We start from the raw sequence: 12,438 nt of genomic DNA on the forward strand, positions 1-12,438 counted from the left end.
ATGCAGTGGCACAGCTGCTAGCGCTACCTAGACATGCATCCCAAAAAACAAGAGATCATAATAAGACAATTAGAGTGTTGAGTGACCGAAATAAAAAAAAGGAATAACATTAAGAAAAAGATTGGGATCACTTGTCAGGAGCACTATTGAGGAGAGAGACTTAGGCATGGTGCAAAGGAGTTGAAGACAAAATGCGTGGTGTTGCTGTGTAAGCAAGTGCTAGCTTGATGTGTGCCTCCAGGTTGAGAGAGAGTGAGCTAACACGTGGCTTTGGTACTAGTACTAGTAGGTGCAGAACTAATAGTAGTACTACTGCTCTAAACTGACACATTAATACATCTACTTAGTACCAAATTAATAGGTTTAAACCTCTATATTCTTATTGTAGGACTGTCACAATGTAACAATGTAATTTTCTTATTAGATTCTGATTAAACTTATTTCTGGAATACATATTCAGCGGGGTGCAGGAGACGACAACGAATGAAAAAGAAATGCCTAGGGAGAAAACTCTAAACAGAACATGTCGACATGTTAATAGAAGACCACATACCAAAGTGCAGCAGTTTGTCTCTATTTGGTACTCTGCATTTTATCACTATGTGGTACCCTGCAGTGTGCAAGATACAGAAACAATTAAGAGAAAATTTTAGTGTCAAAGATTCAGAGAGGAAGCATGCAGAGCACACTAGCTGCTGCACCGGAGCTCTTGATAGCAGCTGCTGTCACCTTGTCAGCACGCACACAAAACACACTCTTAGAGATAGAGAAGGATGCAATTGACCCTGATAGTGTTGGACCTTTGCTATCAATCTAGATAGGAAAAATTGTGAAGCAAACTGTCCAAATACGCATGCATCATTAAGTACTATCTATATAGGAACAAGGGGATTAACTGACTGACTAAACTGAGGGGCACCAAAGAATCTAACATTTCTAGTGAAATAGGTACCGTAGTATACAATGATTGGAAGAAAACTCATCAATAAGATTTTAACTTGGCACAGTTGCATTCAGACATCACCACCAATGTGGCATTCTGAAACAAAATTGCTCTAGTGCAGATGTGTTTCCAACTGAGGTGTGCCCTACAATCTTACAAAACACAAACAAAATAATAAGGTTTCAGAAGCAAGCAGTTGCACAACTATATCACTCCCTGTCTTCCTCCCTTAGATACATCAGCGACTAAAACCAGTTCATCAATTGGACGAGCCATCAACACACTCTGAACCCAAAGACAACATATGGAGTAGTGGGTGAATCAAGCACAAGCTCAAATTTAACTATTGTCCACATAGAGAGAATGAATTCAGTAGGTTGTACAAGTAGAATGAACAAGTTACCTACGCTGCTAAGATGTCATCCTGAACTAACTACTCATCGACAAGCTGCTCCTTGAATGCCAAGTACTCAGAAACGATTCACGAACTGTTGGGCCCTACACTTCCTGCACACATGCATGAGGGGGTTCGGACTGAATCACAAGAAGGGGGCGAGGGCATCAGGGATGAGGTTAGTGTGACCTGAGTCAGGCAGGGGGCTAACCTTGATGGAGAAGAAGGTCTCGCCGACGACAGCCCAGTAGTCGGTCGCCCGCCGCCGGACGTTGGACAGCAACAGCACCATGCAGCCTGCAAGATGGGCGCGAGGGGGCATGATGTGGACGGAGAGGAGCCGTCTGAGATGCGTTGTTTGGGCGGAGAGGAGTCGTCGAAGATGCGCAGCGTTGGACACGATGTTGCGGCCGAAACCCTAGCCATCGCTAGGGGTCGCGGGCGAGTGCTAGAGACGAGGAGCAGCAGATCTAGTCGGACTAGAGGACGAAGGGGTCGAAGATGTGTCGCGAGAAGGATGGATGGGTGGGGATTACGGCGAATCTGGTTGTTGCTGGAGCTACGAGGCAAGGGGAAGGGAGGGGGAGGGCCGGCGGCGAGGTGTGGGAAGCACACGAGGAGTGGTGGGTGGCGGCGTGCTGTGGGAGACGGGGGAGGGGGCCAAGGAGGACAGAGTGGGGGAGCTGAGAAGGAGAATTTAGGGTTAGGTTTTTATACAGGAACAGGCAGACGGGCTTTAGCGGGCTTTCAGCGGACCTGCGGGGTTGTACCAGGTCATTCATGACAGTTTCTGAAAATGTCATCAAAAATCCGTCATGGATTAACAGGTTTCTTGTAGTGATATATATATATATATATATATATATATATATATATATATATATATATATGTATATCATGGACTTATTTCTCCTCCTCTTGCTCTCATTTAGAGAGAAGAGTGGTTTATCAGGTACTTCCATTCTTTCTGACACTTCACTATAGGAATATAGAGTTCAGTGACAACTTGTCATTAGTAAATGTATGTGGCAGGTTTGCAATGTGTTGCAAATATATGATTCTCTAAACTTCTATTTCAAATTCTTTGAGTACGTGGATATCAAGATTGAATGTAAATAACATTGTAATTTATTTCTCGGCATTCTTTGTGGTACTTATCTCCCCCTAATGCCGAAAATGTCATATTGCTGATGCAATCAGCATACGGGCTATGAATAATTTTGATTGACGGCTAGATTGTTATTCCTCACATAGATCCATGAGACCCCATTGATGTATGCTGGAGTGGTCATATCGATATGTAACCGAATTATCGCAGATGGGAAATACATTGTTTATTTTGATGTAGTTAGTACAAGGGGAAAGTAGTATGATATGTAGTTGGCATGATTTGAATACAGTGTATAACACCGTATGTGTCCAGCAAGAGGCTGGTAAATTTACACTTCTATAAGATTGGTCATGTAATTAATTTCACTATCTTTGATAAGAAATTTGGTTGAACCATTATGGGTATGTATATACATTATTGAACGCAATCATAAAATGCTCATGAAATGAGTTCAACAACGTTGTCCATTGATAACCCACAAGTATAGGGGATCGCAACAGTTTTCAAGGGTAGAGTATTCAACCCAAATTTATTGATTCGACACAAGGGGAGCCAAAGAATATTCTCAAGTATTAGTAGCTGAATTGTCAATTCAACCACACCTGAAAGACTCAATATCTACAGCAAAATATTAGTAGCAAAGTAGTATGGAAGTAACGATAATGATGGCAAAAGTAACAGTAGCAGTTTTGTAGTAGTCATAACAGTGGCAACGGAGAAGTAATGTAACAAAGATCAATATGTGAAAAGCTTGTAGGCAATGGATCAATGATGGATAATTATGTTGGATGCGATTCCTCAAGCAACAGTTATAACTTAGGGTGACACAGAACTAGCTCCAGTTCATCAATGTAATGTAGGCATGTATTCCGAATATAGTCGTACATGCTTATAGAAAAGAACTTGCATGACATCCTTTGTCCTACCCTCCCGTGGCAGCCGGATCCTATTGGAAACTAAGGGATATTAAGGCCTCCTTTTAATAGAGTATCGGACCAAAGCATTAGCACTTAGTGAATACATGAACTCCTCAACTACGGTCATCACTGGGAGTGGTCCCGATTATTGTCACTTCGGGGTTGCCAGATCATAACACATAGTAGGCGACTATTTACTTGCAAGATAGGATCAAGAACTCACATATATTCATGTAAACATAATGGGTTCAGATCTGAAGTCATGGCACTCGGGCCCTAGTGACAAGCATTAAGCATAGCAAAGTCATAGCAACATCAATCTTAGAACATAATGGATACTAGGGATCTAACCCTAACAAAACTAACTCGATTACATGATCAATCTCATCCAACCCATCATCATCTAGCAAGCCTACGATGGGATTACTCACGCACGACGGTGAGCATCATGAAATTGGTGATGGAAGATGGTTGATGATGACGATGGCGGCGGATTTCCCTCTCCGGAGCCTTGAACGGACTCCAGATCAGCCCTCCCGAGGAAGATTAGGGCTTGGCAGCGGCTCCGTATCTTAAAACGCGATGAATCCTTCTCTCTGATTTTTTCTCCCCGAAAGTGAATATATGGAGTTGGAGTTGAGGTCGGTGGAGGTCCAGGGGGCCCACGAGGCAGGGAGCACGCCCCAGGGGGGGCGCCCTGCACCCTCGTGGACAAGGTGTGGGCCCCCTGATGTTGATTCTTTTGCTAATATTTTCATTAATTCCAAAACGTGTCTCCGTGGATTTTCAGGTCATTCCGAGAACTTTTATTTCTGCACAAAAATAACACCATGGCAGTTCTGCTGAAAACAGCGTCAGTCCGGGTTAGTTCCATTCAAAGCATGCAAGTTAGAGTTGGAAACAAGGGCAAAAGTGTTTGGAAAAGTAGATACATTGGTGACGTATCAACTCCCCCAAGCTTAAACCCTTTGCTTGTCCTCAAGCAATTCAGTTGACAAACTGAAAGTGATAAAGAAAAACTTTTACAAACTCTATTTGATCTTGTTGTTGCAAATATGTAAAGCCAGCATTCAAGTTTTCAGCAAAGATCTTTTATTTAATAATCGGAGGCACCAACGAAGGCTCCACGTTAATCCTTGGAAATTAAGAAAATTATCCGTACGATCAAAGTATTAACTGTTTATAGCCGTCAGATTAGGTTTTGGGAGTCCTAGCACAATGTCCCACATCCTCTATGGAGAATTACTCCACAAATCGCTAAAAAGAAGAATTACTCCCGAGAAAACACCTTCCTCATGGGCAAAAACGAAAATACATCGCCCTAGCCCTAGACTCATTGCCTCCGCCGCCATGGACACATCCTGCACACCTATAGCCCTAGCCCCGTTCCTCCTACTCAGGTGCTCCTCCTCCTGTTCTTTCCCTACTCTTCAAGTGGCAATCCACTTCAATGATCCAGCCAGTCTCTCACTGATTCCTGCCTCTGCGATCTTTGAATCACCACTGCCCAACCCGCTGCAATCTTCTTGGCCGAGGAGGAGGTCGTTCCAACCTCTACTTCTATGCGTAACCAAACTGAATCCAATGCTGTGGAGAAGGCGGTGAATTGAAGGAAGTTTGTTTCAGATCGGACAACTGCTATTGTTGTTGAAGCTGGAAAATTGAGGAACTATGGTAGACTGATTGAAACTCTTAATATTTGGTTTTTCAGGATTTTTCTTTTTCAGTCTACTTCTCTCTGTTTCTTCCAAGCAAAAACTACGGGTTTGTCTACAACTTAGATCTGTTCTATAAGTTTATGATCACCCATTGATTCAATATATGATATGGTCATCTTAGAAGAATAAACTATATTCTATTATGGTGGAATTTCTCTGATCGTCCAGTTACAGACTTGGTGGGTATATCTCCATTCAGGAGGTCAAGAAGGTAGTACCTTAACAACATTATTTGAAGCAACACAGGAGACCGGATACACATATTTTGTCTGCTTGGTTAGTTTGAATGCCGTACCTTTGTTAAATTGATGTACTAAATAATTAAGACTATATGTGAGTTGATTTTTGTATCATTATGCATCTGTTGTATGGAGCTGGTACTTATAGTTAGTAAGAGATCTTATGTAATTAAGATCTGATCCAGTATCACTAATAAACTTAGTAAGAGATCTTATGTAATTAAGATCTGATCCAGTATCACTAATAAACTTCCTAGAAATTTCTGCGTGCTGACTGAATCCATGTATAAACTGTATGCTGCTGTTGCTCATTTATATGTTAGACAGAGCAGACAAAGTTCAGTCTCCATTTTTTCCTGAAACAGAAAATAGCCTTGCATACATGTATTTCCATTATCATTTAGTAGGATATATAGGTCGACTGTTCCTCTCTTTCATCTCTAATTTTGTACAGAACATCGTGAAAGATAGTAACTTCCTTCAAATATTATAGAACGGTCATGTTCTCTTTGTATACTTTCATGCCATTATCAAGCAGGCTCATGATCTACTCATTCTTTTGGTATGAAAACTAATGGTATGTGCAAAAGATATATGCATGAATATCATGGTTTGATGTGATGCTTCTACCTGCAAACAAGCTATCATAGTCATATGATGTTATACAATATATTTACCTTTAATGCCCTGTCTTACGGTTGATTGCAGCTTTGTTCTTCATTAGTTTTTATCTATATTTGCAAAAAAGTAGCTGCTGTACCTGATACTTCGTTCCTAACATGGCTATCCTATCCGGATTTGGTTTTGTGGCACATTACCAAGGTAACTAATCTATGGTACCCAAGTTTATCTTTCAAGTAGATTCCTTATCTTTTAACAATGCATTCAGATTCTACTACATATATGTGTTAATTAATGCACTTTCTTATCTCAGCCATGCTACTACAACATTAAGCTTCCATATTCCAAGGTAGTGACGATTATTTTTTTACATCCTCTAAAATAAATATCTTTTTCAAAAATGAAAGGGAACCACTCTATCTTTGTAATAATAAATAAGAAGTGCAGATCAATTGACCATAGTTGTATAACAAAGTTCAGGTCACACAAGCATGCTAGACAGAGACACAGAGGGGTGTGCTTACGGATGACAGGTAGTTCCATGTTTGTAATTTCTTCTTTTGACATATTGCACAGCCTCTCTTGCTAGCTCCAATCATTCAATTTATTATCGTATCCACCACAATGTTATTCTCTACTCTCCTAATTTGCCGGTCACATGAAACTATAGTTAAACTGTAGTATGTAGATGAATGAAAGCAATACACCTGAAGTGTAAGAAACCAGACGAGCTAAGAGTCTTAATTACTGGCTTTGTATAGCTTGATCTTGCAGCAGTATTGAATCCCTGCATGTCTATTTTCAGTATAGAAATTATTAAGTTTCTGCTTCTGAAGTTTGATTTCAAAACAGACTATGAAAGGATTGTGTACTACAATTTTGTTCAGCTTGAATCTATTTCTCTCTCTTTATGTGTCACAGTTCTATACAATTAGCAAAATAGATACTTTTTTCTTCAGATATTATGTGAAATGACCGAGAGGTAACAGTCACAGCTACCATAGATTAAGAGTTTGAAACAAACTGATGTTATTGGACTAATCAAGGTAGATTGGATCTAATATCGCCTATAATGTTGTCTTCTTTATATTAGCACAACGCCCACACACCTCCGACACATCCATGGAAGATTGAGGCCTGAGAAACTGAAGAGGAGGTTCAGATTATATTAAGTAATGCCCTTTTTTCAGGTAAAATATATAACACGATATTTGATATAGTCTCATTCTCATCTCCTTGGAAAGTAGTAATGTGGTATGACTTTTTCTCCGATTGGAAGTCTTAAATTGTGGGAAAAATATATATTGTATTTGACTTGACATACATCTTTATTATTTCTAAACACCATGGTAACTCCCTAATTTGACCATTGGTAGGACGTTAGAGGGTCCATTAATCAACAACAACACAATTATTCTTCCACGTCATCCTGCAATTGCTATTTTCGATTGCGTCGGTCATGCTAAAATGTGAGAAACAAGTTAACATATTTCATGTAAATGCAAACATAACTATCATTTAACTTAGGACGAAGTTTATATTTGTCAATATTAATTTATATGGGACCTAGGATCCTGCTTTAGTAGTGCCTGCTACCAACAAAACTTCAATTTGTGTTATGTGTAAACTATTTTTTCACTTACATCTATTGCAAGTTATATTTGTATTCAGTAACAATGTAAGTTAATGTACTTTCGCATTTGCAGGTCAAAAAACCGTAAATAAACGTGTATTGTTATTCAATTGTCCTTCCAATTTCAAACGACTTTTTCTATGTGCGGGTTCAACTGTTCAAAGCATAAGAATAACATTGCTTTTGGTTATAGATGGATATGTGTGTCCATATCCTTCAAGAAAGTATGAGAACATATATTGTTCTTGGACAATGTTGCACTATAACTGCAAAAAAGGTGTGTACATGTGTAATCCTAGTGTATCTCTCACAATTTGCTGATAGTTGTGTGTCAATGCACTTGGTGCACACGTGTACACACTATAGGCACATATTCCTTCCACATGATAATTGGAATTCTCTTAGAGTCATTATTGGTTGGTAAATTGTTTTCATTATTTTCTGATAAAACTATATAACCTAGATGAAAAGACACTCATGTATGGATTTCATTGTTGGTTGGATGTCGAATGTTCATATGTTTTTACGTTGGATCACTTAGTATAACGTTACCTGATGACATGTCATGATAAGTCCACCGATTGAAAACCAGATTTCAAACTCCAGAAGAAACAACTAAAGGTTTCAGCCTATGGGTCGTTGCCTCCATTCTCTACTATAATGCATATTTCCACTTCGCGTCAAATACACCATTCTCTATTTTGCTCAGTTGCCAGAGACAAAGTTTGTCTTGAACCAGAAGTATATATATACATTTTGAATTATCCTCACAAATCTAAAGTCTCCAAATACGAAACTAAGAAAAAGGTACTGCATTAGTTTGTATGGTTGTCAAGGAAACTATATCCATGTGTATGATATTCATCCTTTGATGGAGAGGAAGAAACAGCTTATAAAAATATGACACATTTCTTAAAGCTGTAGTACTATTACCTAGATACATGTTTTTGCATACTAGACCGTGCAGATGCATGGGTTCATGACTAGTTATGAACTAACCATATTCACAATAGCATTTAGGTCTCATGTTTACTTATATCAATGGCATAATCAACTAGTGAGCAATAATAATAAATCTCGGATGACAACACTTTCTCAAAACAATTATAATACGATATGACACGATGATATCTCGTTAGCCCTTTCTGAGACAGCAACATATAAATGCAAGCACCCCTCAAGATCAAGGACTGACTAGACATTGTAATTCATGGCAAAAGAGATCCAGTCACAATCACTCCAATGCATACCAATGCATACAAATGACAGCGGTGCTCTCCAACTGGTGCTTTTTAATAAGAGGATGATGACTAAACATAAAAGTAAATAGATGGGCCCTTCGCAGAGGGAAGCAGGGATTTGCAAAGGTGCCAGAGCTCAAGTTTTGAAACAAAGATAAAAAATATTTTGAGCGGCATACTTTCATTGTCAACATAACAACCGAGAGATCTCGATATCTTCCATGCTACATACATTATAGGCGGTTCCCAAACAGAATGGTAAAGTTTATACTCCCCCACCACCAATGAACATCAATCCATGGCTGGCCCGAAAAACGGGTGCCGTCCAACTAACAACAATCCTGGGGGAGTTTTGTTTGCATTTATTTTGATTTGATTTGTGCATGGGACTGGGCATCACGATTACTGACCATTTTCTCGTGAATGATGAGCGGAGTCCACTCACCGTGAGAATAACCCACCTAGCAAGGAAGATATAGACAACTCTAGTTGATACATGAGCTATTCAAGCATACAAAACATAGTTTCATTTGAAGCTTTAGAGTTTAGCACATACAAATTTACTTGGAACGACAGGTAAATACCGCATATAGGAAGGTATGGTGGACTCATAACTAGAGAGCGACAACGATCATGAACATGCATTAAGATTAACCAACAATGAGTGCAAACATGAGTAGGATATAAATCATCCTGAACATAAATATCATGGAGGCTATGTTGATTTTATTTCAACTACATGCGTGAACATGTGCCAAGTCAAGCCACTCGAATCATTCAAAGGAGGATACCACCCTATCATACCACACCAGAATCATTTCAATAGCATGTTGGCACGCAAAATAAACCATTATAAACTCCTAGATAATTAAGCATGGCATGAGCAACTATAATCTCTAATTGTCATTGCAAACATGTTTCATTCATAAAGGGATGAATCAGGAACGATGAACTAATTATTTTTGCAAAAACAAGATAGGTCGAGTTTATACCAGCTTCTCTAATCTCAATTAGTCCATCATATATCATCATTGTTGCCTTTCACTCACACGACCGAACGGCGTGGATAATAATAATAGTGCACGTGCATTGGACTAAGCTGGAATCTACAAGCATTTAATTCAAAGGAGAAGACAAGGTAATATGGGCTCCTGGTTAGATCAACAATAATGCAAATGAGAGCCTCTCAACATTTTCATCGTGGTCTTCTCCTCTCGACCCCCAAAGAAAAGAAAAGAAATAAAACTATTTACACGGGAAAGCTCCCAACAAGCAAAAGAAGAGCGAGAAATCTTTTTTTTTGTGTTTTTTTTAATTACTACTACTACAAGCATGGAAAGTAAACTGGATAAAAGCTACAACTATTTTTTGTTTTTATTTTTCTTAAGGTTTTTCAAACACACAAGAAGAAAGCAAGAAAAGGAAATGAACTAGCATGGATAGTACAATGAAAAGTATGAGCACAGACAACTAGCATGAGTGTGTGAACATGAATGTAATGTCGGTGAGAAATGCATACTCCCCCAAGCTTAGGCTTTTGGCCTAAATTGGTGTAGGGCCACGACTGGCCTGGCGGATATCCGAAGTCGTAGTTGGAGTTGTACTAAGATGCAACAGCTACTGCCTGAAGAGCTGCAGCTTGGGGGCGAGCTGCCACCACCCTCCTCTCATATTTGTTCGCCTCCTCCCTGGTTATAAAATATCTCCTTTTTTCCTGAAAGTTAAAGGAAGTAGGAGCTGGGAGAGCAACAAGGACAGTACACTGTCTGTCAAAGATTAGTCGGTACTTGAGGAACTGTTCATTCCTCTCAAGAAACTGATGGCGAACCATAGCACTATAATGTAGATAAGCAGGTGGAAACTCCATATCATTTCCATGTATGGGTACACCAAGATAATTAGCTACACGAGTTGCATAAATTCTAGCAAACAAATATCCATTTGTACCATTAAGATGCAACCTCCGTGCAACAATGGCCCCGAAGTTATATTGTTTATCACCTAACACCCCACTCTTGAGGACACTAAGATCTGGAACGCACATGTGACAAACTTCATCTTTACCATTAAAGCATCTACCTATAACGAGAGCAAAATAATGTATGGAAGGGAAATGAATGCTCCCTATGGTAGCTTGTGCGATTTCTCTAGTTTCTCCCACGGTGATACTAGCAAGAAAGTCCTTATATTCAGATTTGCGAGGTTCACTAATATTGCCCCACTGCGGGAGTTTACAAGCCGTATTAAAATCTTCTAGGTCCATGGTATATGATTTATCATAAAGATCAAATAAAACAGTGTGAGAATTGCGCGAGGATGAAAATTTTAACCTCCTCACAAATGAATCAGTGAGGTAGTGGTACTATCGGCACTTATCTGACACGAAGTCCTCAAGATCAGCATTACGCACATACGCATCAAATTCATCCTTGAAGCCTGCCTGGACCATAAACTCTTCTGACGGCCATTCACAAGGTCACACTTGAGCTTCCCTCGGTGGTTCATCGTCCGTCTCACGTATCACGAGCCTTGGTTCTTTCTTCCTTGAAGAATCACCTTGGTACATTTTCCTAAACATTTTTCTTTTCCTGAAAAAATTCTGAAATTTTTAGTGACTCAAAATAAAAGTGAACCAAACTCAACAAGATTGATAGCAACTACTCCCACAAGTGCCTAGAGGCTAAATCATGCATTAAAACTACTTTGGACCATATAAATTTGACATGAAAGCTCAAGAATAGGGTCACCTCAGCAGCAAAAATTTGCAATAAATAAAGCACTAGAATAAAAACTAATTGGACCATTGGAGGAGTTACATACTGAAGAACAGTCCCCCAGAACAGTTTTGTGAATGGAGTTGAGCAAGGAGATCGAAAATGGCAGCAAGATGAGCTAGAACACGGGTTTGAGTTATGGGAGGATTTTTTCTGGAGGAAAACGAAGTGAGTGGGTGCTGGAATAAGTGGAGGGGATCCACATGGGGCCCACGAGGCAAGGGGCGCGCCCTGTGCCCTCGTAGCCAAATGGTAGGCCCCCCCTGGTGCGTTCTGAGCGCCAGAAATTCTTAAATATTCTACAAAAAAATCTTACTTCATTTTCAGAGCATTTGGAGAAATTTTATTTTCGAGGTATTTTTTATTGCATGGATAACTCAGAAAACAGAAAGAAAAATACTATTCTTGCTTTATTTAATCTAAATAACCGAAAGTACAAGGAGGGTATAGAGAGTTGTGCTTTCTAACTTCATCCATCTCATGCTCATCAAAAGGAATCCACTAACAAGGTTGATCAAGTCTTGTTAACAAACTTCTTTCGAATAGCGTAAAACCGGAAAATTTTCGAATAACACTAGGTTACCTTAATGGGATATGCATGTCCCCACAATAAGAATATCATATTTATTTTTGACAGTAGGAAGTGGGAATTCAAAACCCCCAATAGTAATTGCTGAAATTTTCCCAATAGAATTTATACTATGGACTTGAGGTTGTATCCTCGGAAAGTGTATTGTATGCTCATTACCATTAACATGAAAAGTGAAATTTCCTTTGTTGCAATCAATAACAGCCCCTGCAGTATTTAGAAAAGGTCTACCAAGGATAATCGACATACTGTCGACCT

This window comes from Triticum aestivum, chromosome 6A (assembly GCF_018294505.1).
Source record: "Triticum aestivum cultivar Chinese Spring chromosome 6A, IWGSC CS RefSeq v2.1, whole genome shotgun sequence".
NCBI lineage: Eukaryota > Viridiplantae > Streptophyta > Magnoliopsida > Poales > Poaceae > Triticum > Triticum aestivum.